This window comes from Pelobates fuscus, chromosome 5, assembly GCF_036172605.1.
Source record: "Pelobates fuscus isolate aPelFus1 chromosome 5, aPelFus1.pri, whole genome shotgun sequence".
In the NCBI taxonomy this organism is placed as follows: domain Eukaryota; kingdom Metazoa; phylum Chordata; class Amphibia; order Anura; family Pelobatidae; genus Pelobates; species Pelobates fuscus.
The window spans coordinates 72,084,105-72,108,833 of record NC_086321.1 but is presented as its reverse complement, the minus strand read 5'-3'; the positions used below and the strand labels follow the sequence as shown (position 1 = coordinate 72,108,833).

The following is a 24,729-nucleotide window of genomic DNA, read 5'->3' as shown; positions in this document are numbered from 1 at the left end:
TAGCCAAGCCAAGGATGATTTAAAACTGTGTCAATGAGAAATGTCAGACCATATACCTAAATATCGACCAAGAGTGCTTTATAGGACTATTGGCCACAAAATAGAAACACCGTGAGATGAAAAAGGGCTTATATAGCGAGGCATTTAGCCTCATTTGGCAACACTGAACGTCCATTGTGTGCATGCACCAAAATGAGGACAGGTATTTGGCAGTTCCATTATGCATCAGAGAGCAACAAAGCAGTAATTACACAGCAAGGCGATACGGATCCCTGCCTAAGCTAAGTAAATTGGGCACCCTGGCATCCTGATCTACTGTGCTACAAAGCATTATTTACAAACCCAGTGGCAGAACTAATGTAGAGAGGGCACTGGTGCAAGAAAATCTTTAGGTCCCTCTCGAGGGGGATTTGGCCATACTTGCATGGTTGTTATTGTGAGCAGTGTTTGTGCGTTTGAATGTAACAATGTTTTTGTATAGACTAAGTGTGTGCATGAAGGGATGTATTTGTATCAGGGATGTATCTACAATGAGGCAAACAAGGCATTTGCCTTGGACTGCAATTTCCAGGGGGTGGCAAAAAACGCCGCCCCCAAATGCCCAGGCAAATACCTTGTTTGCCTCGTTTTATGGGAGCCCAAGAGCTGCCAGCATCATTGCGGGTCGTGCGAGGGAGCTGAGAAGAGAGCTCAGGGAAAAGTGCTCCCTCGCCGCCCGCCCTCCTGCACGTCCAGCCACCCAGCAGCCTTTAAATTTAAAAAAATTAAAATAATTGTGAATGTGGGGAAATGGGTGCGTCAGTGAATGTGAGTGAGTGTCTGTTAGTGAATGTGAGTGTGTGTCAGTGAATGTAAGTGTCAGTGAATGTGAGTGAGTGTGTGTGTCAGTTAATGTGAGTGAATGTGTGTCAGTGAATGTGAGTGAGTGAGTGAGTGTGTGTCAGTGAATGTGTGTGTCAGTGAATGTGAGTGAGTGAGTGTGTGTCAGTGAATGTGAGTGAATGTGTGTGTCAGTGAATGTGAGTGAGTGTGTGTGTGTGTGTCAGTGAATGTGTGTGTGTGAGTGTGTGTCTTTCAGTAGGGGGGTGGTGCCCGAGCACCGTCCTGCCTAGGGCAGCACAAAACCTAAACACATCACTGATTTGTATGCACTGTTACCATTGGAATGTAGTGATGTATTTGTATGTAATGTTTGCATTTGAAAGCAGGGGTGTGTCTGGATGTAGTATTGTCTTTTAAATTCAGATGCACATTTGTGTGTAGTATGGATGTTTGACTCGTCCCTCCTGTGCGGTGCTCTGTGTGAAGCTGGAAGTAAGTAATCGTCTGTCACTACCTCCCAGCCGTCCGATGCTACATGGGCCTGGTCACTCTCTTACTGTAAAGAGCTGCACACCCGACCGGGCCTTTGTTCAGCAATACACATGCACTTAGGGCCACCCAATAGGCCCCTCCAACTTGTTGTGGGCAGCAGGCTCATGGGGCAGGTGCTTTGGGCCCCCCAAGGAGGAACTGTGCCCAGGGAAGCTGTCCCATTTCCTCTGAGTTTAAGAAGATCCTTAGCTGACAGATAATTTTTCCAGTTCAGCTTTTTTTTTTTACATTAAATTTGAAATTTACTTTGATTTCTCACTTTAGTTAATAACCCTACTAATATCTGCCTACCTCTTTATAGATGGTAAGCTTGTTTGAGCTTCTTCACCTCTAAATATCTATTTTATATCATTGTAATCACTGTGGAATATGTTGGCGCTACGCGCTATATCATAAAAATATATTAATTATTTCATTATTTTGTAACAGAATCCATAGATCTATCATCAGTATGTGATGAAATATCTCCATTTATTCTGTTTTGGGTTCAAAATGACGGATTTTATTTCAAGTGTTTTTCCTGAGCACATATCTAAACTGGTCCCCTAAAAACTGGTAAAAAAAAAACCAATATGTGTGGTTTAGAAGTATACATTGCAATAATGATAATAACTGTGTTAAAATAATCTATTGAGCAAAGAGCCAAGCAGAATAAGGAAAATAAACAGTAGATACCAATATCATTAATCAAATACCATTAGAACACAGATAAAGAAAGATAAGAAAATATTTTATTTATTGCTTAGACGAAAACTAAATTTTCATTATCATTAAAAAAAAATGGTATGTTTTACAGACTCCATTTATATACATTTGTGATATTTAATGCATACATCCAATTAAATGTCACTTTCTAGTGAGTATCCTGACTTCCCAGTGTCCAATAGGGGCAGCCAGAAGTTTGGTCTGAACACTTCTTATCTGGTCTAATACTATGTATGAACTAGGACTCATAAATGCTGGCATCATATGTGTTGGCCAATAAAAGGACTTAAAGATGGTACCCCCACGGAAAAAAAAGATAAGTTGGTAGATGCATGGAAAATGGATATTACGAGCATAATACACTGAGGCTGTGATACAAGATACAATTAATATTTCATTTTCAATCAAACAGCTGTCCTTTAATTTCATGGTTAGAAATTCAGTGTGTTGAATATACTGTAGATATAAAAGAGAGCGCTGATTAAATGAATTTCCAGTAGCCCTAAACCCCCCCCCCCCCAAAAAAAAACATAACTCTGCTACTTTATAATCAAGTAAAGAAGAAGCCCTATTGTTATAAAATTGTATGTGACTTTGAAGAGATTTGCAGATCAATGTTCAATCGATGTCTAATTCACAAAGAGACTAATTAAATATATTGCAAATCTTTGTTTGATTTTTTTGATCATTACACTTGATTCAACTGTGTAGATGGAAAGCAAAAAAGAAAATGTAGTTGATTTGTAGACCTGTCAAATAATAAAAGCTGGTTTACATTACTATTATTTGCGTGTGTGTATATAGCAGAAATGTAAGTGTGATATATATACTTGAAATTAAAGTGTAATAAGCATCTACAGTATTTCATATATAAAAAAACAAAACAACACATTTTTCTATAACGGTTTTTGATCTTTTTTTTTTTTACAGGTGATTCCTGAAGACTGGAGGACACAAATATGTATAAAATATACATTCTCCTGTTGCTCCTAATTCTCCTGCTTGTGTGTTGAGCTACTATCTAGCACAATCTACGGTACTATCTAGTACAATCTACAATCTACTATCTACAAGCAACTGTCTACCATAGGATTGCCATGAGAAATTTAGGGGTCCCTTACGTAGCTAAAGAAGTGGGCCTCCGCCCCTTCCCCCTCCCCCCAAGTCCACACAAAGGATCACCCAGAATCCTCCAACAAGGATGCAATATATGTGTGTGTGTGTAAGAAATGCATTATGTTTGTGTGTGTGTGTGTGCAGCGGGTGCAGTGTGTGTATAGAAAATGCAGTGTAGTAGATGCAGAGTACGTGTAGTGGATGCAGTATATGTATAGTAAATGTAGTGTGTGTGTGTATGGTGGATGCAGAGTGTGTGTCTAGTGGATGCAGAGTGTGTCTAGTGGATGCAGAGTGTGAGTAGTGGATGCAGAGTGTGTGTAGTGGATGCAGTGTATGTATAGTGAATGCAGTGTGTGTGTATGGTGGATGCAGAGTATGTGTAGTGGATGCAGTGTTTGTATAGTGAAAATAGTGTGTGTGAATGGTGGATGCAGAGTGTATGTATAGTGTATGTAGGGTGTGAGTAGTGGATGCAGTGTGTGTGTATAGGTGATGCAGAGTGTGTGTAGTGGATGCAGTGGATGTATAGTGAATGCAGTGAGTGTGTGTATAGTGGATGTAGTGTGTGTGTATGGTGGATGCAGAGTGTATGTATATTGAATGTAGAGTGTAAGTAGTGGATGCAGTGTGTGTGTATAGGTGATGCAGAGTGTGTGTAGTGGATGCAGTGTTTGTATAGTGAATGTAGTGTGTGTGTATGGTGGATGTAGAGTGTGAGTAGTGAATTCAGTGTGTGTGTGTGTGTGTGTAGTGGATGCAGTGTTTATATAGTGGATGCAGTGTGTGTGTGTATAGTGGATGTCGAGTGTGAGTAGTGGATGCAGAGTGTGTGTATAGTGGATGCAGTGTGTGTGTGTATAGGTGATGCAGAGTGTGTGTAGTGGATGCAGTGTATGTATAGTGGATGTAGAGTGTGTGTATATAGTGGATGTAGAGTGTGAGTAATGGATGCAGTGTATGTATAGTGAATGCAGTGTGTGTGTGTCTAGTGGATGTAGAGTGTGAGTAGTGTATGCAGTGTGTGTGTGTGTGTATAGTGGATGTAGAGTGTGAGTAGTGGATGTAGTGTATGTGTGTATAGTGGATGTAGAGTGTGAGTAGTGGATGCAGTGTATGTGTGTATAGTGGATGTAGAGTGTGAGTAGTGGATGCAGTGTATGTGTGTATAGTGGATGTAGAGTGTGAGTAGTGGATGCAGTGTATGTATAGTGAGTGCAGTATGTGTATAGGTGATGCAGAGTGTGTGTAGTGGATGCAGTGTATGTATAGTGAATGTAGTGTGTGTGTATGGTGGATACAGAGTGTGTGTATAGTGGATGTAGAGTGTGAGTAGTGGATGCAGTGTGTGTGATTAGTGGATGCAGAGTGTGAGTAGTGGATGCAGTGTGTGTGTATATAGTGGATGTAGTGTGTATAGTGCGTGTATAGTGGATGTAGAGTGTGAGTAGTGGATGCAGTGTGTGTATATAGTGGATGTAGAGTGTGAGTAGTTGATGCAGTGTGTGTATATAGTGGATGTAGTGTGTATAGTGTGTGCATAGTGGACAGGGCCGGACCGGGAGGAAAATTTGGCACAGGCATCACAGCAGCCCAGTGAGAAGGGCAGGGCAAAAGATGGGGTGATTTGTCATCACCAATGACAAGCACGCCCCCTCTCAAAGTGAGCATGTTGGTTAAATTCTATTCCAGGGCAGCCCATGCATAGAACACTGCTAAAAAAAGATCTTGCATGAGAAAAAAGCCCATGTGTTTGTTCATATCAGTGGGATACCAGAGACAAAAGGCCAGGAAATTGTATTGTGCATGTGTTGTGCTTTATGTAAATAGGTCGGTTTCAGTTATGTGGTTAGGGGGTGTAGAGTTTTAGTGTATATGTGTATAGGTGATGTAGTGTGTATATAGGCTGTTTGCATACAAAGAATCTAGTGTATGCATAGGGCATCCAGAGTGTGTTAGTTAGTAGTACAGTGTGTGTGAGGGCTGCAATGTGTGTGTGAGAGGTGCTATGTGTGTCTGCGAGGGGTGCAGAGTATGTGGGAGAAGTGCAGTATGTGTGTGGGAGGGTTACTCTTTGTGTGAATGAGCGGTGCAATGTGTGAGAAGTGCAATGTGTGTATGTGAGGGGTGCAGTGTGTGTGAGCGATGCAGTGTATGTGAATGGGGGTGCAGAGTGTGTGTGTGTCGGGGGGTACAGTGTATGTGTGCGCGAGGGGTGCAATGTTTGAGTGCTGGAAGGCCTAAATTATGTGTGTGTGGGGGTGGCGGCAAATATGCCTCTTTTTCATTATTATTTAAAAAAATATATATATAATAAAATGCAATAAAATGTATATTCCCCTTCCCTTTTTGCTCAGGGAGGGGGGACATTGGCTGCAAGCCCTGGTGGTGAATTCTAGCCGCACTTCTGAAATTACTAATAAAGTAATGATGCACATTGGGGACATATATTTGTCACTTATAAACCATGCTATATAGCAGTTCATTACAAGTGTAAAACTGACTAGAATAGAGTGAAATATACAAAAACAGATTGGGTTTAATACACCTGTCCTCAGATGCATCGTGTAACTCAATAAAATGTAGCAAAATCACATTTTATTCCCTTTTACTGAATACATTATAGAGCTGGAAATCTCAGGAAGTAATGCTGCAGGGCACCCTGAAAATGACTTGCTACTTAAAAGGCTCATAGCGTGTAATGAATTGAGAGTCTTACAGAATTTTATTTGTGTGATAATAGTATTCTGTTTATAAAAATAAAACACAAGTAGGCAGTCGCATGTCTTGGGCATGAAGATTAGATGGTTGCCTTTTCATGTCTTCTAGGGAAATTGCATGACCAGGTTTTCTGTACACGCGTGTGCCGCACATTTTAGAGTTGAAATGTTGCCCTACCTTTTTGAATCAGGTGCTGGTATCTCTAGACTAGTTTAGACTAGGTTGAGTTTACCTCTAGACTAGCCTATGTCTAGCCGTACAGTACCTATATAAATAATTGTAATTATTCTGGCATGTCTGGGCGCATCTGAAAATGTAGTCTTGGCGAGTAGAAATTCACACTTTATGAATGTGCCATAAACCCTTTAGGCTTTACCCTTTAGGACATACATACACTGCCTGGCCCATGAGACATGAGACATCATTTTCACACATGGATTGGCCACCACAAGTCCAGACCTTAACTCCATTGAGAATCTTTGGGATGTCCTGGAGAAGGCTTTGCGCAGTGGTCCGACTCTCCCATCATCAATACAAGATCTTGGGGGAAAATGAATGCAACACTGGACAGGAATAAATCTTGTGACATTGCAGGAGCTTATCAAAACAATGCCACAGCGAATACATGCCGTAATCAAACCTAAAGGAGGTCCAACTAAATATGAGAGTGTGTGACCTTTTTTTTTGGTTGCCAATTTTTATTTTTAGCCAGGCAGTGTATATTGAAATTCCCGCTCTCCCCCTACTCATTGTTAAGTGAACATTCACTCCTGATGAGTATAAATTCACCCATGGTGAGTGCGCCATAGGTCATCAAGGCTTACATTGGTGAATAACTTTTAGACCTGTGTGCTAGCATAGGTTTCAAAAGTTTGAGGCCTGAAATATAGGTATATATACATTTACAGTTGCCACTAGAGGCAGTCTTAACCCTGTAATTATTGCTGTTTCTCAGAAACGGCAATCATTAATATAGCAGGGTTAAGGGGACACTGCACTCAAACCACATCAATTAACTGAAGTAGTTTGGGTACCTTTAGAGTCCATTTAATACATTTTATGTTTCAGGACATGCTAAAAACCACATGTCAGAAGGTATAAATGACCTCCAGGTACTTTGTTTCTCTAGCTATTACATTTTTTTTTAGCCTACTTAATTTTATTATAGTATCACTGTTTATGATTTCAGAACTTTCCAGGTTTATCCAAGTTTAAAGTTTATGTGTGCCAGTTGATGTTCTCAAAGTCTGTGCTACCTTATGCAGGGAGCAATACAGTGCTCACACTATTATTTGATGTTAATAACATCTAGATAATATACATAGTATAATATTTCTAAAGCATCCCTCAAAGTGCAGATATTATTTATCAAATTTACTATGTTACACAATCTACAGAATTAACTTTGTTACTTTATGTTTCTTTTTATACTACTAAATTGGTTACCAGAGACAAGCTTTATTTGCAATGTTGCTAAAAATTGATATTTGTGCACGGTGCAAGAACATTATGCAGAATCCACTTTATGTTTTTATATTTCTTCTTTGACATTTTTTCTGTATAAATTATTTATACTTTTTCTTGATACACTGATTCACTGATACTGGTATTTTGTTATACATTGGTTTCCATGCCGATTGTTTACAATGCAACTGGAATGATGTAATTTGGTTTCACTTTCGCTCTTAGCTCTTTTTTCCCTTTCTCAGTTGTATTTAAAGGGACACTCCAGGCACCCAGACCACTTCTGCCCATTGGAGTGGTCTGGGTGCCAACTCCCACTACACTTAACCCTGCAATTGTAAATATTGCAGTTTTCATAAACTGCAATAATTACCTTGCAAGGTTAACTCCTCCTCTAGTGGCTGTCTACTAGACAGCCACTAGAGGGCACTTCCTGGTTTATAGCACAGATTTTCTGTGTATGTGAGGACCTCCAGCGTCGCTGATATCCCCATAGGAAAGCATTGAAAGCATCTTTCAATGCTTTCCTATGGGGAGGTCTAATGCGCGTACCCGGCACTGCCGTGCATGCGCATTAGGACTCCCCCACTGCCGGCCGCGCATGTGCAATAGGTCTCCCCCGCCGGATGATGTTGGCGGGGGAGGAGCGTGGGTGGACCCTGAACCAGTGCCGAGGGACATAGGCGCTGGATACAGGTAAGCCACTGAAGGGGTTTTAACCCCTTCAGCAACCTGGGATGGGTGGTGGGAGGGAGAGGGGACCTGCAGTGCCAGGAAAACAGATTGTTTTCCTAGCACTGGAGTGTCCCTTTAAAGGGTAACTACAGACCCCTAAAGCCCTTTAGCTTGCTGATATGATTTATGTGAGAAGAGTGTGCCCTCTTTCTTCATTTTACAAAAAGTGCAGGTTTCAATAGAAATTGACGCTTTTATAAGTAAATCTTGTTACAACGACCTGACTGTCAATTGCACAACCTGTCCTGTTACTTCCTGGTTTGTTTAGCTCAGTGAAACTAAACTCACGAGACAGGCAACTGCTCAGAGCACTGGCCTTGCAAAGACTTCTCTTTGAGCTGTATTGGGAAATCTGTAATTGAACAACCAAAGAAAGTCTGGTCTTTAAAAGAAGGGGAGTGGGGGAATTGCAAAAGCTGCAGGTGAGATCTTCATCTTTTTCAAGCTGTTTATATAACCCAATGGCAAATATGCATAATTAAATGCATGTATGTATGTATTATTTGCGCTATAACTAGTAAACAGTGTTTTTTTGTTTGTTTTTTTATATTTAATATTTGGGCAATGGAATGTCCCTTAAACCTGTTTGTATTTTGAATGGCTCTGGAAAACAAGTCTGTTATTGGGCTAAAATACTGATTAACATTTACATTTAAAATCTTACAGTTGAGTGGTTTCATGAATGTGTCCAAATACTTTAAATTGCATTGTTTTTTTTCCCTATGGCACATTTCAGTGTTATTTATGTTTAATATTATATGACTGAAAATAAAAATACAAGAGTGAGACCCAGAGTTTATTTCATCTGATTTCTGGTTGGGGTTGCATTGGTCTATCTCTATCAGATTCTGTATGCCCTAAAAGAAGGGTAGGCAACCTTTGCCCCTCCAGATGTTGTGGACTATATCTCCCCTGATGCTTTGCATGCATTATGGCTGTAAAAGCATTGTGTTAGATGTAGTCCACAACATCTGGAGTGCCGAAGGTTATCTACCACTGCCCTAAAATATAGTCCTGCATATAGTCCTGTCTTCTAGTGCTGTCATTAGATAACAACATCACGGGTGAAGTCAGAATTCTTTAAAATGGTTGTTGTTTTTCAAATGCATGTTACAGGTCATTATGTCTCATTGGGTCAGGAGTTTAGTATCTATCTCATTGGATCAGAAGTTAGTATATGCTGTTACGAGAATAGAGTCCAGGTGTAGCGTCTTAAATCCCACTATCTAGAAACTCTACCAGCTGCCATCGATCACAAGAGAGCAGCATTAAAATAGAGCCAGCTGCAAAAAACATCTACTGTATGAAAATGTAACTCCCATGAATCTCAGGCAGGTAAGAACATGTACAGCGAATAATGAATAATGTTGTCACTCACTGCTGCAGTATGGCATTTAAAAACATGACCAGGGGTCCTCAAACTCCCAGATGTTGCTGAACTACAACTCCCATGATTCTTTGAAATACACAGATAGCCAGAGAATCATGGGAGTTGTAGTTCAGCAACATCTGGGGGGCCGGAGTTTGAGGACCGCTGTGTTAGACTGATACGGCAGATCTCTTAATATGTATAGGTAACAATACAGGTTATAACAGTGCATTGAATTTCTATCGATAAAAAAAATTAAATAAATGCTGTTGAGGGGTCTAAGCGACATCATAAACAAACCAGACAGAAGCTCAAGCAGCTTTGTCTCTAGAACTTTTAGATGGCATAGATCAGTTCCCCCCGAACGTACTTCAGCATTATTTATTTTATATTACACGATTTATTAAAAAAAAAAATTTCATTAAGGTTAGGTTCCATTAATCTTATGACAGCACAGGGTCATATTTCGAGCGAGACCCTATTGTTCCTGCAACATTTTTTGTAATTGTCTCATTTATTGTTAAATCTTCCCCCCTTTCATAATATTGTAAAGAGCTGCAGAATAACTTGGCGCTATATAAATGCCAGTAAGTATAATAAATAAAATGTATGGCAGACATACACACACCCTTCTACATGTGCATACACCTGTGTATGATTTATATATGTGCATTATGTCACTGTACATGTCTGATATTGTTTAATAAAACACACTGCACACTGTCAGAGCCGTGCTGTGTGCAGTCAGTGTGCTCTGTGGAGATGACACACAGGTTCCCTGAGGAACACATATATCACCCCCCACACACACACACGCTGAGTCCCAGCACACACACCGGAAGTGTTGCTGGCTGTCCCCGGGATCCAGCTCTGTGCTGTGTATGAGCTCACAGAGTTGGTCCCACACACCGGAAGTGGCTTCTGGCTCTGGCTGCTCGGCGGTTTGGCGCCGGTGGAGGGAGTCCTTCGTGCGGCTGCACTTCCGGTCGGCATTTTGTTCTGTGAGGGAGAAGCGGATTCCCGATCCCGGAGCGCCGCGCGAACCCCCGGGACTCCTCCCCCCCTCTCTCACCGGTGGCGCCCGCTGTGTGCTCTCCCACCCCTCACCGGACCCGGACTCCCCGCTCCGTCTGACGGACACCTACCCGCCCGGGGCCTGCGGCTCTCCTCCGCCCGACTCAGACAGCGGCGGCTCGGGTCACCCCGGGGGCTTTCGGCCGAGAAGCTCCTCTGGGCGGGCGGGCGGGCGGGAGGGGGCAGGCCCGGGGGAGGAGGAGAAGGGATCGGCTCCTTCCCCGCTCGCTCCCCCCGTCTCTTTCTACATGTCCGCCGCAGCCAGGCGGGAGAGGCGCCATCCCGGATTATCTGCCCGCGGTGTGTGAGGAGCTCGGGCCTTCCAGCAGCCGGAGGAGCCGCCCGGACCGGCCCAGGTAATCGCACGGAGCACGCCCCCTCAGGGAGGGCCGGGGATCCACTGCCAGGCTGCGAGGCCCAGCTAGGCCGCTGCCCAGACCCGGATTACAGGCGAGCTGCGGGGGCGGCGTCTACCTGCTCCCCCCGAACCGGCTCCCCACCACCTATCCCGGGCTGGGGGCTAGAGGTCACCTCGGGCCTGTGTCCTCAGGGTTATTGTGTGTTTGGGGGGTCTTTATCCTGGTGGTGGGCTCCTGGGTGGGATGGTGGTGTGTGTGCATGCTGCTGGCTGACTCCAGCCTACAAACACTATTCAGTTTTAAGAGGTAAACTTGGAAACCCTGGATCTGTTTGGTGAGGACAAAATGCTGCCAAACTGTATCCATAAAAAAAAAGTCACGTTGTGTACATGCACATTTTTGGGGGTCTATTCACTAAACAGCGAGTTTTTTGGGGACTTGAGGACTGATTTGCAAATTGTATTTAATCTACATACATGTCGGTGTTTGGGAGAAATGTTAAACCTTGTTACGTTGGATTTTACCTATTTTTATTTTTATTCCTTTGGTTCAGCCTGAATATTGTCACGTTTTTTTTTTTTTTTTTTTTTTTAACAAGTCTGTTTTCAAAGTCACCACAAGCTGCTGTTTAGTGAATAAACCCCATTTGAATTACCTGCATGGTCCTATTGTGGTCCCATGCTGTGTAATTAGGCTGCTTTTTGAGAGTTGTAGTGAATCTAAAACATGTGGGAGCTGCAGTACAGTAGCTAGAGGATTGTGATTTGAGACCAAGCCAGGTGATTTTTCATGGCATTTCCTTGGAATTGAGGAAAATTGACAGGGTAATAAGTGTATGCCATATGAATAGGGGGAATTCTCTCTGTCTCTCATATTTTTACAGCTCAGTGACTTCCTACAGATAGAAATTCCCTAGTTAATTATCCACAATTCATGGTTTAGTGAATAATCCAAAACGTGTGTATTTGTCCACTGTATGCAAACTACTAGAGATCTGAGAACTGAAGGCCAACAAATGCTGCAAGACCTGGCCTGTGGCAAAAATGGCAAGTTTCTGAAGCTGCCTGGCTTGTAGAGGTTCTAGGGAGTCACTGAACGGCCATTATTGAAACTCAGGTATTTAGGATGTTTGTGAGGCTTAATTAACTGCATCACTTCATGCTGCTATTTACTCTCAAGCTGCCTCGGTGGTATAATGCCCATCCTCTTAAATGAGCATTGCTAAAAATTAAAGGAGTTGTGGTTTGACAACTGGAAAGGACTGCAGTATGTGTGCAAAATTGCATCACCCTCGATAGGCAATTCATTACCTTGTTGAACTTGATTTTTGGGTTAACACGCTATTGTGCATTTAGTTGGTCTAAGGTTATGTGGGGATTATAAGAGAACTAACCAAACAGCTGGAAAACGGCAGACTTCTCATGTTTGATAACTAAAATATATGTGAATCTTGATGTGCAGTGTGTTTGTTTTCTTTTTCCTTTTCATTTCATATTTGATAAAAGGAACAATTGTGCCTGATGCAGAGGTGGGTGTGATGATCTCATACCCAAACTGTTACTCCTTCCCAGTCAGGGCAGTGTTTTGAAAAATCGAGTTCTTGTTACTTTCAGAAACTGTTCCTAGGTTACATAAAGTTCCAGTATTTTGCATTAAGTTAAATACTTCTTGAATGTAAAGAATGACTATAATTTGCTTACTATCATTTTTATTTGTTTATGATCAGTTTGTTTTTGGCAGCTCTTTTGAGGATTTATATTTATGACCATAAACGATTCAACCTAGTGACTGACAAGAGTGTGCTCCAGCTGTGTTATAAAATGATGTATGTAAAGATTTGCATACGTTTAGTTACGTGTGGATGTATATATATTTTATTTTCTTTCACAGATGTGTTTAGTTCTGCATTTTATTGTTAAAGTCAGTGGTTACGAAGTCACAACATCAAAACATATGTCCATTTCGCTACTTGGTATTTGTGTGGTGTATTTTATGGTTACCCATGAATGATACTTTATTGTACAGCATTGACACTTTTTGATTACAGTTTACCTTATGCATTGCGTAAGCCCATATACGATTACTAAACATCCTTCCAATAAATATAATAATAAAAAAATAGGTGACATTGCAGTTATGTTTACTGGATTTGAATGGCATTATTGAGGTCTGGATTTTTACACCCACTAACCCGATGACCTGAATAAATACAATAGCAAAGGGAGTATTGGCTGATATTGAAATCGTCCTATATTACAGGGCTGTTAAACTCGCATGACTGATTTAGAGGAAAATTGTATGCATTCTAGAGGTAGAATCTTCGGGGTGGCTGTATGTTTGTAACGTGCCATTATTTGTTGTGTACTCTGTGGTGTTTGTGCAGCATTCGTGGGCCGGCAGATGGTGTTAATCACTCCCCATGTTTTTTTTTTTTTTTTTTTTAACACGCTGAGTGCCGCAGGGGGGCATAAGTAGATCCATCTGGTACTGAGAACATTGTCATTCAGCAGTTATAGCATGGCTAACCTTTGGCACTCCAGCTGCTGTAGACTACCTTTCCCATGATGCTCATTCAGCCGGTTTAGAGCTGTGAATGGCTCGCTTAGCATCGTGAGCATTGTAATCCGCTAAAGCTGGATTTCCAAATGCCAGATGTCAGTATTGAGCAGAGACATGCCACTTTCTAGATTAACACACCAGCTAGGTTTCCCTCTAGAGAGTCTGGGGTTATTTCCTCATATGGCTTTCCTAGGGTAAACACTATGTGTATAGATGGGGTAATTTAGCGTAGTCCCTGTGTGGATCTCCTTTAATAGCAGCTCTTTATGTCATTAGGAAGAGGCTTATGACATTGCTTGCTCACTTCTCAATGGGACGCAGTCTCCGCCCTGTTATCAGTTTGTTTTCCGAGTCAGTCAGTACAGTAATTTTAATGTGTGGTGACACACACGGCGTTACTCATACGTTTTAGGTCTACCTTGCTTTTTGTGTTTTTGTTTGCCCTGGTTTTGAAATGTTAATATTCAGCCCCCACCCCCTCCTCCGTAACCCGGCCTCTCTCTCTCTCTCTTCCTGGGTGTCTCCTCCTTCCATCTCTTTAATCTGCTTGCCTTTGTGCTGCCTGCTCCAGCTGGGCTTGCCGAGGCCGTGGGCCTAAATATGTACCTATCTGCATCCAAAAGAAAGCAGCAGGGCCACCCCGTTAACTGTTTAGCTGCCGGAAAGCCGAGGTGACAACCTTGTGATCTGCGTTAGTGCTGGCCACTAAGGGGTTATGTCCCCTATAACCCTCCTGTCCCTTGCCCTGCCTCTCCCCGCCCCGTGCATTCCCAGAGCAGGTCCTGGCTGGGCTCCAAGTTGACGAAAACAGCAAAGAGGAAGCCCTGGGAAAGCATTAGCTCCCCTCCCCTGCTACAAATCCTCCCACCTCTTCCCCTATAGACTCGCTGCTCTTTGCATCATCAGTAAGCGACGCGGGACTGTGATGTGTCGTGTGATGGGAGGAAGGTTGGTTCTCCTTTGCCTCTTATGTGATCTGATCACGAGTTCACGGTGTTTATGAGGTGTCTACTCTGTCCCTACCCTTTCCCTCTCACGCCCGTTGTAGTCACTGTTAATTCCGGGTACATCTGTGCTGTCTATTTTGCTCCCTATATACCGATAACACAAATACCAAAACTTTATTCGTGTGTTGCCTTAATGTTTGCATTTGGAGTAACGCAGTTTCCTTATTGGTGGGTAACTTTAGTGTCATTGCCAATACAGTAAATGAACACATTCTCTCTTGTTTGCTGCCTTAGAAAAAATATAATATGCGTGACACAGTATTTGTTTGTGTGTTTTGACATAATTTGGAATTCTGGCGTTTATAAAGCAATGAATGTTATTGCATATTTGTTATGGTATGGCAAAAGTCTATATGGCATTCTATGTACAGCTGCAGAAACAATTTAAAGGACAAAACGAAGTTTTAATATAATGGTAAAAAAAATCTCATCCCTAAGTTTAGTATATGACAGGATCCTTCAGTCATATACATAACACACTGTGCAGTGAGTGAATGCAAGGTATGTGTCTGAGTGACTTTATCATATACTATAGGTAGGGAAGCATTGTTCTATTATTTTGCATATATTTCATTAAAAAAAATCTATTTCCTTTCATAACTTAGAACTTAGATTAACAGATAATTAAAACATTTTTTTGCAGTAACAGCTGTACATTGCAACTGCTTCTATTTAGTTTGCAATCACAAGTCTATTTTCCTAAATCAGATTAAAAAGCTTATCTATTGGATATTTTAGGAACGTTTTCAAACATTTTTGGCCATAATAATCTCCCAAGATATTTTCATGTTTTGATGGGAGTATTAAATTTCCAACTAAGTATTTTGTTATTCTAATATATACACCATCAACCATTTTAATTAATAGGACACTCCAGACCCCTAAAGCACTTAAGCTTTCTGAAAAGCGTTATGGGTAAAGTGTCCTTTTTATTTTGCACAAAGTGCAGCTTTTACTTGAAAGTGACACTTTTTAAATTAATTTACATAGTTATTACTCCCCCACTTTCAAGCACTTGGCAGGTTCTGTTATTTCCTGGTTTGTTTAGCTTAATGGAACTAATGCAAGAAGGCAATTGCCCAAAGTACCTGCCTTGCAAAAACTTCTCCTTGAGAAGTCTGTGATTGGACAGACACAGAAAGATGGAGAGTACTGACAGTTCTTGGTGCTAGTGTGGTTTGTCCTGGCTGTATGTGACGTGTGTCCTGGCTGTATGTGACGTGTGTCCTGGCTGTATGTGACGGGTGTCCTGGCTGTGTGTGACGGGTGTCCTGGCTGTGTGTGACGGGTGTCCTGGCTGTGTGTGACGGGTGTCCTGGCTGTGTGTGACGGGTGTCCTGGCTGCGTGTGACGGGTGTCCTGGCTGCGTGTGACGGGTGTCCTGGCTGCGTGTGACGGGTGTCCTGGCTGCGTGTGACGGGTGTCCTGGCTGCGTGTGACGGGTGTCCTGGCTGCGTGTGACGGGTGTCCTGGCTGCGTGTGACGGGTGTCCTGGCTGCGTGTGACGGGTGTCCGCGCGCTTGCAAACACTGAAGTATACACACATATCACAGATTACCAGAAGCCTGTCCCATGCTGTCTCTGCTCTTTACAGCATGTTGGCCACTCCTGGGAAATGACATCACGCTGAATCCCTGCAGCCATGAGTCCTGAGCATTGTGAAGAGCGGTTGGATGCTGCTGCACCTCACACCTCCCTGTGAGCTGTAGCTTGGCCTCAGTCACTGTGTCTCAGTACGCCTTAAAGAGATACTCTCCCTGCTCAGCACCAACTCCCTCCAAGGCAACCCTGTCTCTTGTTTGCTGCAGGGCTGAAATAATTAAATGAAATAAATAAATCCTCCTGCATGTCCTGGGCGTTGGGGCGATATAAATTCCACATCCCTGTTATTAATATAAAAATGCTCATGTAATTAAAACCCAAAAAAGTTTCAATTCCATTAAACTTGTAACCGATAGGGCGAACAAGCAACAGCCTGAATTTTCATGAATTAGGTTTAAATTGGAAAACGAACCGAGTCAAAAATAGCCAAGTTATGACTGGCTGAGTTGTAGAGTATTTCCAGGGTAGCTATTTTTTTTTCTTTTCTCCAAATAAGTTCTTACATTTAGATTTACCAAAACGTATTTAGCATTTTTGTTATGCTAAGAACTGTTAAAGGAGTTCTCTTTAACAATTTAGTAGATATACCTCTAATGAAAATGTGCATTTATTTCTGGATTTTTTTTTTGTTCCCTCCCCCTCCCCCTCCTCCTTGAAGTATATCTAAAACAGCTTGCAAATGCTGCAGATCTCAGTTTGTAATATGTACAGCTCATTGAAAAGGAAGGCAAGGCAGTGTTAACACAACACACCTGCACTGCAACTTTCGTTAGCTCAGTACAGCTAACAGAAGTTAGAACCCCCCCCAGCCATGAAGATGTTTCTGCTCACAAATATAAAAGTCCAGATTTATACTGAAATCAGTATTTTTTATAAACTCTCACAAATGTGACTGGCTCCAGACTAAATAGATACAATTTTTGAATCCATTGGGTCATTTTGTTTCATTGGGGACCTCAAATACGGTGTGCATAACAGTATTGGGCTTGAAATAAAAGTACTGTTCACGACATAACTAAATTTGCATTTAAAAAAAAAATAAAAAAATATATTACAAATGAAACTACTTTGTCTAGATATGCATGTGAACTATAAGAAGCCTTTTTTGCTATGAGAACATGCAGCCAGGTTGTAAATTAAACTTTGTTCACTCTGTGCTGATGGTACTGAGCTGTGTGTATACATTTGATATCAAAGTCTTTCTGGCATTGGGCTGTGTGGTTAAGGAGACAGTATTCTGCAAAACATTTATTTATTTTGTGTGCAAAAACTAGAACGATTTGCACATGCAAAAATAGTGTTCTGATAAGGGCCAATATTTGTCAATTGCATTAACCCCTTAAGGACACATGACGTGTGTGACATGTCATGATTCCCTTTTATTCCGGAAGTTTGGTCCTTAAGGGGTTAAAGGACTTAGTTTCAGGATATAGCAAAAAAAAAAAAAAAAACTAACTTTTATTTAGCTTAAAATAAAAATATTGACTTCAGTTTTGTAAAGGACAAAAATTATTTATATATACATACACAATTAAATATATTATCAAAATACTTAGAATAAAATTATAATATTTATAAGATACTTTACCAGGAAGGATACATTGATATTTATTTAGTTTTCAAGTATGTCCTGGGACCACAAACATGGCATTGTTACAATAGTGTACAGCATAATGTTAAAAATACAAAGAAGTATTAAAATACACCGTATAATCTTAAAAATACAAAGTAATATTTAAATACACATGTCCATTTAACACAGAACAGGTAAGAAATTTAATAACTATAATTACAGGTGCTTACTGTACTGAGATATGTTGACAGGGATCTTTTAACCCCTTAAGGACACATGACGTGTGTGACACGTCATGATTCCATTTTATTCCAGAAGTTTGGTCCTTAAGGGGTTAAAGGATTTTAGTATGGAGGAAGATTTAAAGGACCACCATAGGCACCCAGACCACTTCAGCTTAATGAAGTGGTCTGGGTGCCAGGTCCATCTAGGATTAACCCTTTCTGCTGTAAACATAGTAGTTTCAGAGAAACTGCTATGTTTACCTATGGGTTAATCCAGCCTCTAGTGGCAGTCTCATTGACAGCCGCTAGTGGCGCTTCTGTGCTTCTCACTGTGATTGAGAATGCATTCCTATGAACTGTCTGAATGCGTGTGCGGCTGTTAATGCGCATGCAGCCGAAGGAGGAGGGTCCCCAGCGCCGAGTGAGCCCGGCGCTGGAGAAAAGGTAAGGGATTAACCCCTTCCTCCCACTTTAGCCTGGTGGGGGCACCCTCAGGGCACTATAGTGCCAGGAAAACAAGTGTTTTCCTGGCACTATAGTGGTCCTTTAATTGTGTCCTGGAGGTTGTTCCATACTTGCGGTGCTTTGTAGGAAAATGGTGATCGTGTTTTCTTTTTGTAATTCAGTATATTAAAGTGCTGGTACTTGATCTGAGTTTATAGGAGGTGTGAACGGCAAGGGAGAGCATTCTACTCAGGGTGGGAGCTCCCCAGAAAGGTCTTAAACACAAAGACGGAGGGTGCATCAGGATTCCGGCGATAGCCAGTTTAGCTCTTTTTAACATGTCACAATAGTGGGACATGTAATTACATTGTAACACAAAGTGGGCAAAGAGTTATACAACATAGTAAGTTTATGAAGGTGGGTTTGCGGCACATACACTACATCCCCATATTCAATAACAGGCATTGGCATTTGTTGCCTAATCTGCTTCCTTACTGCAGGGCTTAAAGAGGATTTGTTTCTTTTTTTTTTTTTTCTTTTTAATTTAAATAGGGAGGATTTGTTTCTGTACAGGGCACCTACTCTTGGATAAAGTTTTGATGAGTTTTTCCAATGTGGAGGTCAAAGATAGATTGGGGTCTAGCAACATACCTAGATATTTGAAAGAGTGAACTGCGGTCAGTGTAAATTGATTTTTTTCTGTTTGGGTTGTCAGGCAGGTCCCTCAATCCAATATACAATAAAACCACATAATTATGTAAAAATAATATAGGGCTCGACAAATCAGAGGTCGCCATGGCGACCTGGAAATAAGCCCAGGAGTGTTGATCTGAGCCAATCATTATGCTTTCCCATAGGATCAGATCAGAGGCAGAGCCAGCACAAGCCAATCAGCATCTCCTAATGATGCATTGAATCAGTGTGGTATTCCGCAGATGTGACCAAAATAGTAAAAAACCAAAAAGTTAGCATTTAGTAATTATTAATAAAACCCAGAGTAAGGAAGATGAGACTGATCAATAAGATTAGGCAGAAAGAGGCTAAGCAAGTTATAAGAGCCTCCAAAGCGCACACAGAAGAGAAAATAGTCAGTAAAAAAAAAAAAAAAGGGGATGAAATTTTTTAGATACATGAATGAGAAAAGGAAAGTAAAACAAGGATAGATGGAAAACAAAAGAAGGAAGATATGTAGAAGAGGTTAAAGGTCTAACTGATTGCCTCAATGAATAATTTTGTTCAGTATTTACAGATGAAAATGAAGGAAAGGGGCCTCAATTAGGAAAAATGACAAATGAGTCATTTGTTACATGTGAGTTTAAAGAGGAAGAGGTTCTATTTCAGCTGTCAAAAGTAAAGACAAATAAGTCGATGGGGCCTGATGCGATACACCCAAAGTTATTAAAAGAACTTAGTGGTGTACTAGCAAAACCATTTAACAGATTTATTTAACCAATCATTAACAGGAGTAGTCCTAGAAAATTGGAAATTAGCGAATGTTGTGCCCATTCACAAGAAAGGTAATAGGGAGGAGTCGGGCAACTATAGGCCAGTAAGCCTTACTTCAGTAGTGGGGAAAGTGATGGAAACCTTGTTAAAGTATAGGATTGTTGAACATCTAAAATCACCTGGATTTCCAGATCAGAGACAACATGAGTTTACTTCAGGGAGATCATGACAAACTAATCTTATTGATTTTGTAACTAAAATAGTAGATCAGCGTGGTGCAGTAGACATTGCTTACCTAGATTTCAGTAAGGCTTTTGACACTGTTCCACATAGAAGGCTCATCAATAAACTGCAATATTTAAGTTTGGATATTGTTGAATGGGTTAGGCAGTTGCTGCGTGACAGGCAACATAGGGTTGTACTCAATAAAGTATGTTCAAAGCATGGGCTTGTCACCAGTGGGGGTACTTCAGGGATCTGTACTTGGACCCATTCTCTTCAATATTTTTATTAGCAATATTGCAGAAGGTCTTGATGGTAAGGTATGTATTTTTGCTGATGATACTAAGATATGTAACAGGGTTGATGTTCCAGGAGGGATAAGCCAAATAGCAAATGATTTAGGTAAACTAGAAAAATGGTCAGAGCTGTGCAACTGACATTTAATGTGGATAGTTGCAAGATAATGCACCTTGGATGTAAAAACCCAAAGGCATAGTATAGGATATTTGATACCCTACTAACCTCAACATCTGAGGAAAGGGATTTAGGATTAATTATTTCAGATGACTTAAAGGTAGGAAGACAATGTAATAGAGCAGCAGAAAATGCTAGCAGAATGCTTGGTTGAATAGGGAGAGGTATTAGCAGTAGAAAGAGGGAAGTGCTCATGCCATTGTACAAAACACTGGTGAGACCTCACATGGAGTATTGTACGCAGTACTGGAGACCGTATCTTCAGAAGGATATTGATACTCTGGAAAGAGTTCAGAGAAAGGCTACTAAACTGGTTCATGGATTGCAGGATAAAACGTACAAGGAAAGGTTAAAGGATCTTAACATGTATAGCTTGGAGGAAAGACGAGACTGGGGGATATGATAGACAGATTTAAATACATAAAGGGAATCAACACCGTAAAGGAGGAGACTATATTTAAAAGAAGAAAAACTACAACAACAAGAGGACATAGTCTTAAATTAGGGAAGCAAAGGTTTAAAAATATCAGGAAGTATTAATTTACTGAGAGGGTAGTGGATGCATGGAATAGCCTTCCAGCTGCAGTGGTAGAGGACGAGGTTAACACAGTGAAGAAGTTTAAGCATGGGTGGGATAGGCATGAGGTTATCCTAGACTTAAGATAAGGCCAGGGACCAATGAAAGTATTTAGAAAATTGGGCAGACTAGATGGGCCAAATGGTTCTTCTCTGCCGTCACATTCTATGTTTCTATGTAATGCATCTCTATGAGGAAAGAAGTGTCTCCATGCAGAGGGTGGAGAGACTGAATGGGAGTGCCGCAGCACTGCCCCAGGAAGCACCTCGAGTAGTCGTATGAGAACTGACCAGTGGAGCTATTCCTAGGCTGTAATGTAAACACTGCCTTTTCTCTGAAAAATGTGTTTACTGCAGAAAGCCTAAAAGGACTGATTATTCTAACCAGAACAAATACAATAAGCTGTAGTTGTTCTGGTGACTATAATGTCCCTTTAATTTATCACACCTTTTTAGATTTTATTCACTAAACATTTTCATACATAAATATTTGATGTGAAATTAAAGCTCTTTTTCTCCAGAAGAAAAAAAAAATATATAGTAAGTGTCGGAGTACTTCATATGAAAAATAAATTAATTAGGTTGAACAGACATATAGCTCAAATTCCAGGTCTTGTTTTGGTTCAGAACTTGCACATTTGCCTCCGTCCCTAAGGGGTTATTTCTAAACATTCTAGAATTGGGTTGTAAATATCAGTTGTCCTATTAATACCCGATATGTACAGTTTAACTATCACTAGTCTGTTAGTTGTTTTCGGTGCCCTCACTGAAGTAAACATTATCTAATAATTTAGAGGGGGTGATTAAAAAAAAAAAAGCAAAATAAAGTCCTCACAAGAGACACCTGCATCACAGTTATGTGCTCAGGAGAACAACATTTCAATGGATCCTATAGTGCCAGGAAAACAAACCCATTTTCCTGGCAATATAGGGTTAATAGGCCCCCCCTCCTCGGCGCTGGGTCAGGCCCCGCCTACGCTCGCGTGCGCATTAGACATCCCCATTTGGAAGCATTATTTAAGCATTATCTAATGCTTTCCTATGGGGAACATTTGGCTCTGGAGGTCCATGAGGACACCCAGCATCAGATAACCGACCAAAGGTCTGTTTGGATTCCGGAAGCGCTGTAAGTGGCTCTCTGTGGCTGGAGCCACAGGGGGCAGATATAGAGCTGCAATGTAAACATTGCAGTTCTCTGGAACTGCAATGTTTTACATTGCAGCACTAAGTGCAAAAGGGTCACAGCACCCAGACCACTTCAATTAGCTGGAGTGGTCTGGGTGCCTACAGTGTCCCTTTCATGATGCCTCATACTTGTGCACTTGGACATTCATTCAGTACTGCTGCACATGCAGCAACTAATTTATCTGCCTGCCTTGCTGTAGCTGGGCCCAGACAAATGTGCAGGCATTGTGAATAATAAATGAAAACTGAGAATTTAATTTTTTTTTTATTTATTTATTTATTTTTTTAACTACACAGCTCATAGCTAACCTTTGGCTATTGACATGTGTACATTTCTATTTTAAAGGAATAGTCACCAGAACAACTACAGCTTATTGTATTTGTTCTAGCGAGTATCATCATTCCCTTCAGGCTGTTTGCAATACATACAGTTTTTTTTCAGAGAAAATGCAATGTTTATATTACAGATTAGGGATACATCCACAGGCCACTTCTCATATGGCTCCTGAAGGTGCTTCCTGGGGTCGTGCTGCACAGTGTGCAGCCACAGCCATTCAGTGTCTCCACCCTCTGCATGGAGACACTAAACTTTCCTCATAGAGATACATTAATTCAAAGAAAATTGTAAATATGGTAAATAGCAGAAATCTTAAAGAAAACAAAAAATATTAGTTACAGTAATATGAAACAATTGTCTTGAACACTGACAGTTTACCCTGACTAGAAGCCAACGATCTTATGAATAATAATAATAACAATAATAATGCATAATCAGAAAATAGACATCCAATGTTAATCTATCTAACTCTTCTGGACCTGCCTATCTGGCTTCTTTGTAGGCAGTCTTCTGTGTTAATCTGCATATGTTGGATCCTTCAACTTTACATACATAACCTTTCACAGGGCAATGTGTGCCACCTTTTGTTTGTTTTACACTACTAAAAGGTTTAATAATGTGGAGTTTTAACTTGCAAGTTCCTTTCTGGATATGTTTAACATTGGCTGAAGTTATGTTATTTCAGGTCTGCATACCCACATCCATACTGAAATTTGCTTTGAATTGCAAAGTTTAATACTGTTTATGATACAATATTTAAGTAGTGAGTAATCTACCATATGGCTCAAATAATGATTGGATATATATTATGTATTACTCAATTTTGTATTTGAAATATTTTAAACACAAACTTACTGTGAGTAGTAAATATGCATTTTTGTTTGTGATTGCATGGCATTTTACAGAGTTTCACTTGCCACTGAGTGTTGTAAATAAGAGGCTTTGTTACCTTATGACATGTGAAATCTTTGCTAGGCAACCTTGCCAGGATTTTTTTGCAGTTTTATTTTCACCACACTGCATGGTTCCCCAAATGCTCCACTCAATAAATCTGCATTTCCGAGTTGCTCATTCGCAGCCTTTTCTGGTTGAGCTAGTGCTTTGGCCAGTTACATGTTATGTCTATCTCTATTCCAGTGGAACTATGATTAAATTGATAGCACAATTGTTTGTTTAATGGAACACTGATTAAAATAATGAAAAGTAAAAAAAAAAATGGTATGCTTAGGATTGGCTGTCAGATTTTCACTACTATTTAGTCTAGACTAGAGTGTCAGTCTAATGAAGGAAAGTGCAAATGCCAGGTGTTTGCAGCAGTGATATATAAACATCAAAAGATCGCCCCCCCCCTATTGTTTAATAAATTATCTGATTCATTCACATGAGTCTGCTCTAGACTGGAGAGTCCCTTTAATAAGCTTGAAACAATTACCATGTTCGTAGTCTCCTCCTTAAAAATCAAAATGAAAGCTTATGTTTACTTGGGTGTGTATTCTCTGAAGTAGCGAAGGTTCTCTTATTGGCAGTGTACATTTATTGCCTTGATGTATGTAAAAGTTTATAGCTACTACAAATATTTAAATGTGAGACAAATCATTATATGTTTCAGATTTACTGTACATTTCTTTTCGGTTTGCAATTGCTGTAATTTAGAAATGCTGCCCCACTGAGTGTCCATTTCCTTTGTACAAGATTAATGTTACAGTAAACCACACTAGGATAAAATAAGTATGTCCTATTGTCTGTGAAAAAAAATCAGACTAAAGTTATTGTTTGATACCTGTAAAATACACACATCCACCATATCCATAAAAAACAGCCAGTGCCTGAAAACATTTAAACCACTTGTGTATGCACAAAATAAAAATGTAGAATTATTCTTTAGCGCAAGCTAGCAGTGCCTGATGGCACCCTTAAGTTCTACAAGGCTTTAAACTTTAACCCCTTAAGGACACATGACATGTGTGACATGTCATGATTCCCCTTTATTCCAGAAGTTTGGTACTTAAGGGGTTAATGAGGAATACTAAAACAAGCATATTTGCCACTATTGTCCATGCACCAACATGTAAATGCACATGTTGGCTTGGCAGTGAGCTTTCATTCTGTAAGAGCATGCATGGTCCTGTCTTTTTTTTAGAAAAGGGCCAGCATATACCATTA

At 40.6% G+C, this 24,729-nt stretch overlaps 1 protein-coding gene across 3 annotated transcripts in view; it reads left to right on the top strand.

Annotated features, from left to right (window-relative positions):
- The first annotated feature begins 10,749 nt into the window (after window positions 1–10,749).
- Window positions 10,750–24,729, top strand: part of NIPBL (NIPBL cohesin loading factor) — a 115,565-nt gene continuing 101,585 nt past the window's right edge. For 2 of the 3 annotated variants that reach the window (XM_063453980.1, XM_063453982.1), the window contains exon 1: window positions 10,750–10,914. The gene's annotated coding sequence lies outside the window, so the exon portion shown is untranslated. Of the gene's footprint in view, window positions 10,915–14,155; window positions 14,425–24,729 lie in introns of those variants that run through there. The other variant, XM_063453981.1, reaches the window with a different exon arrangement.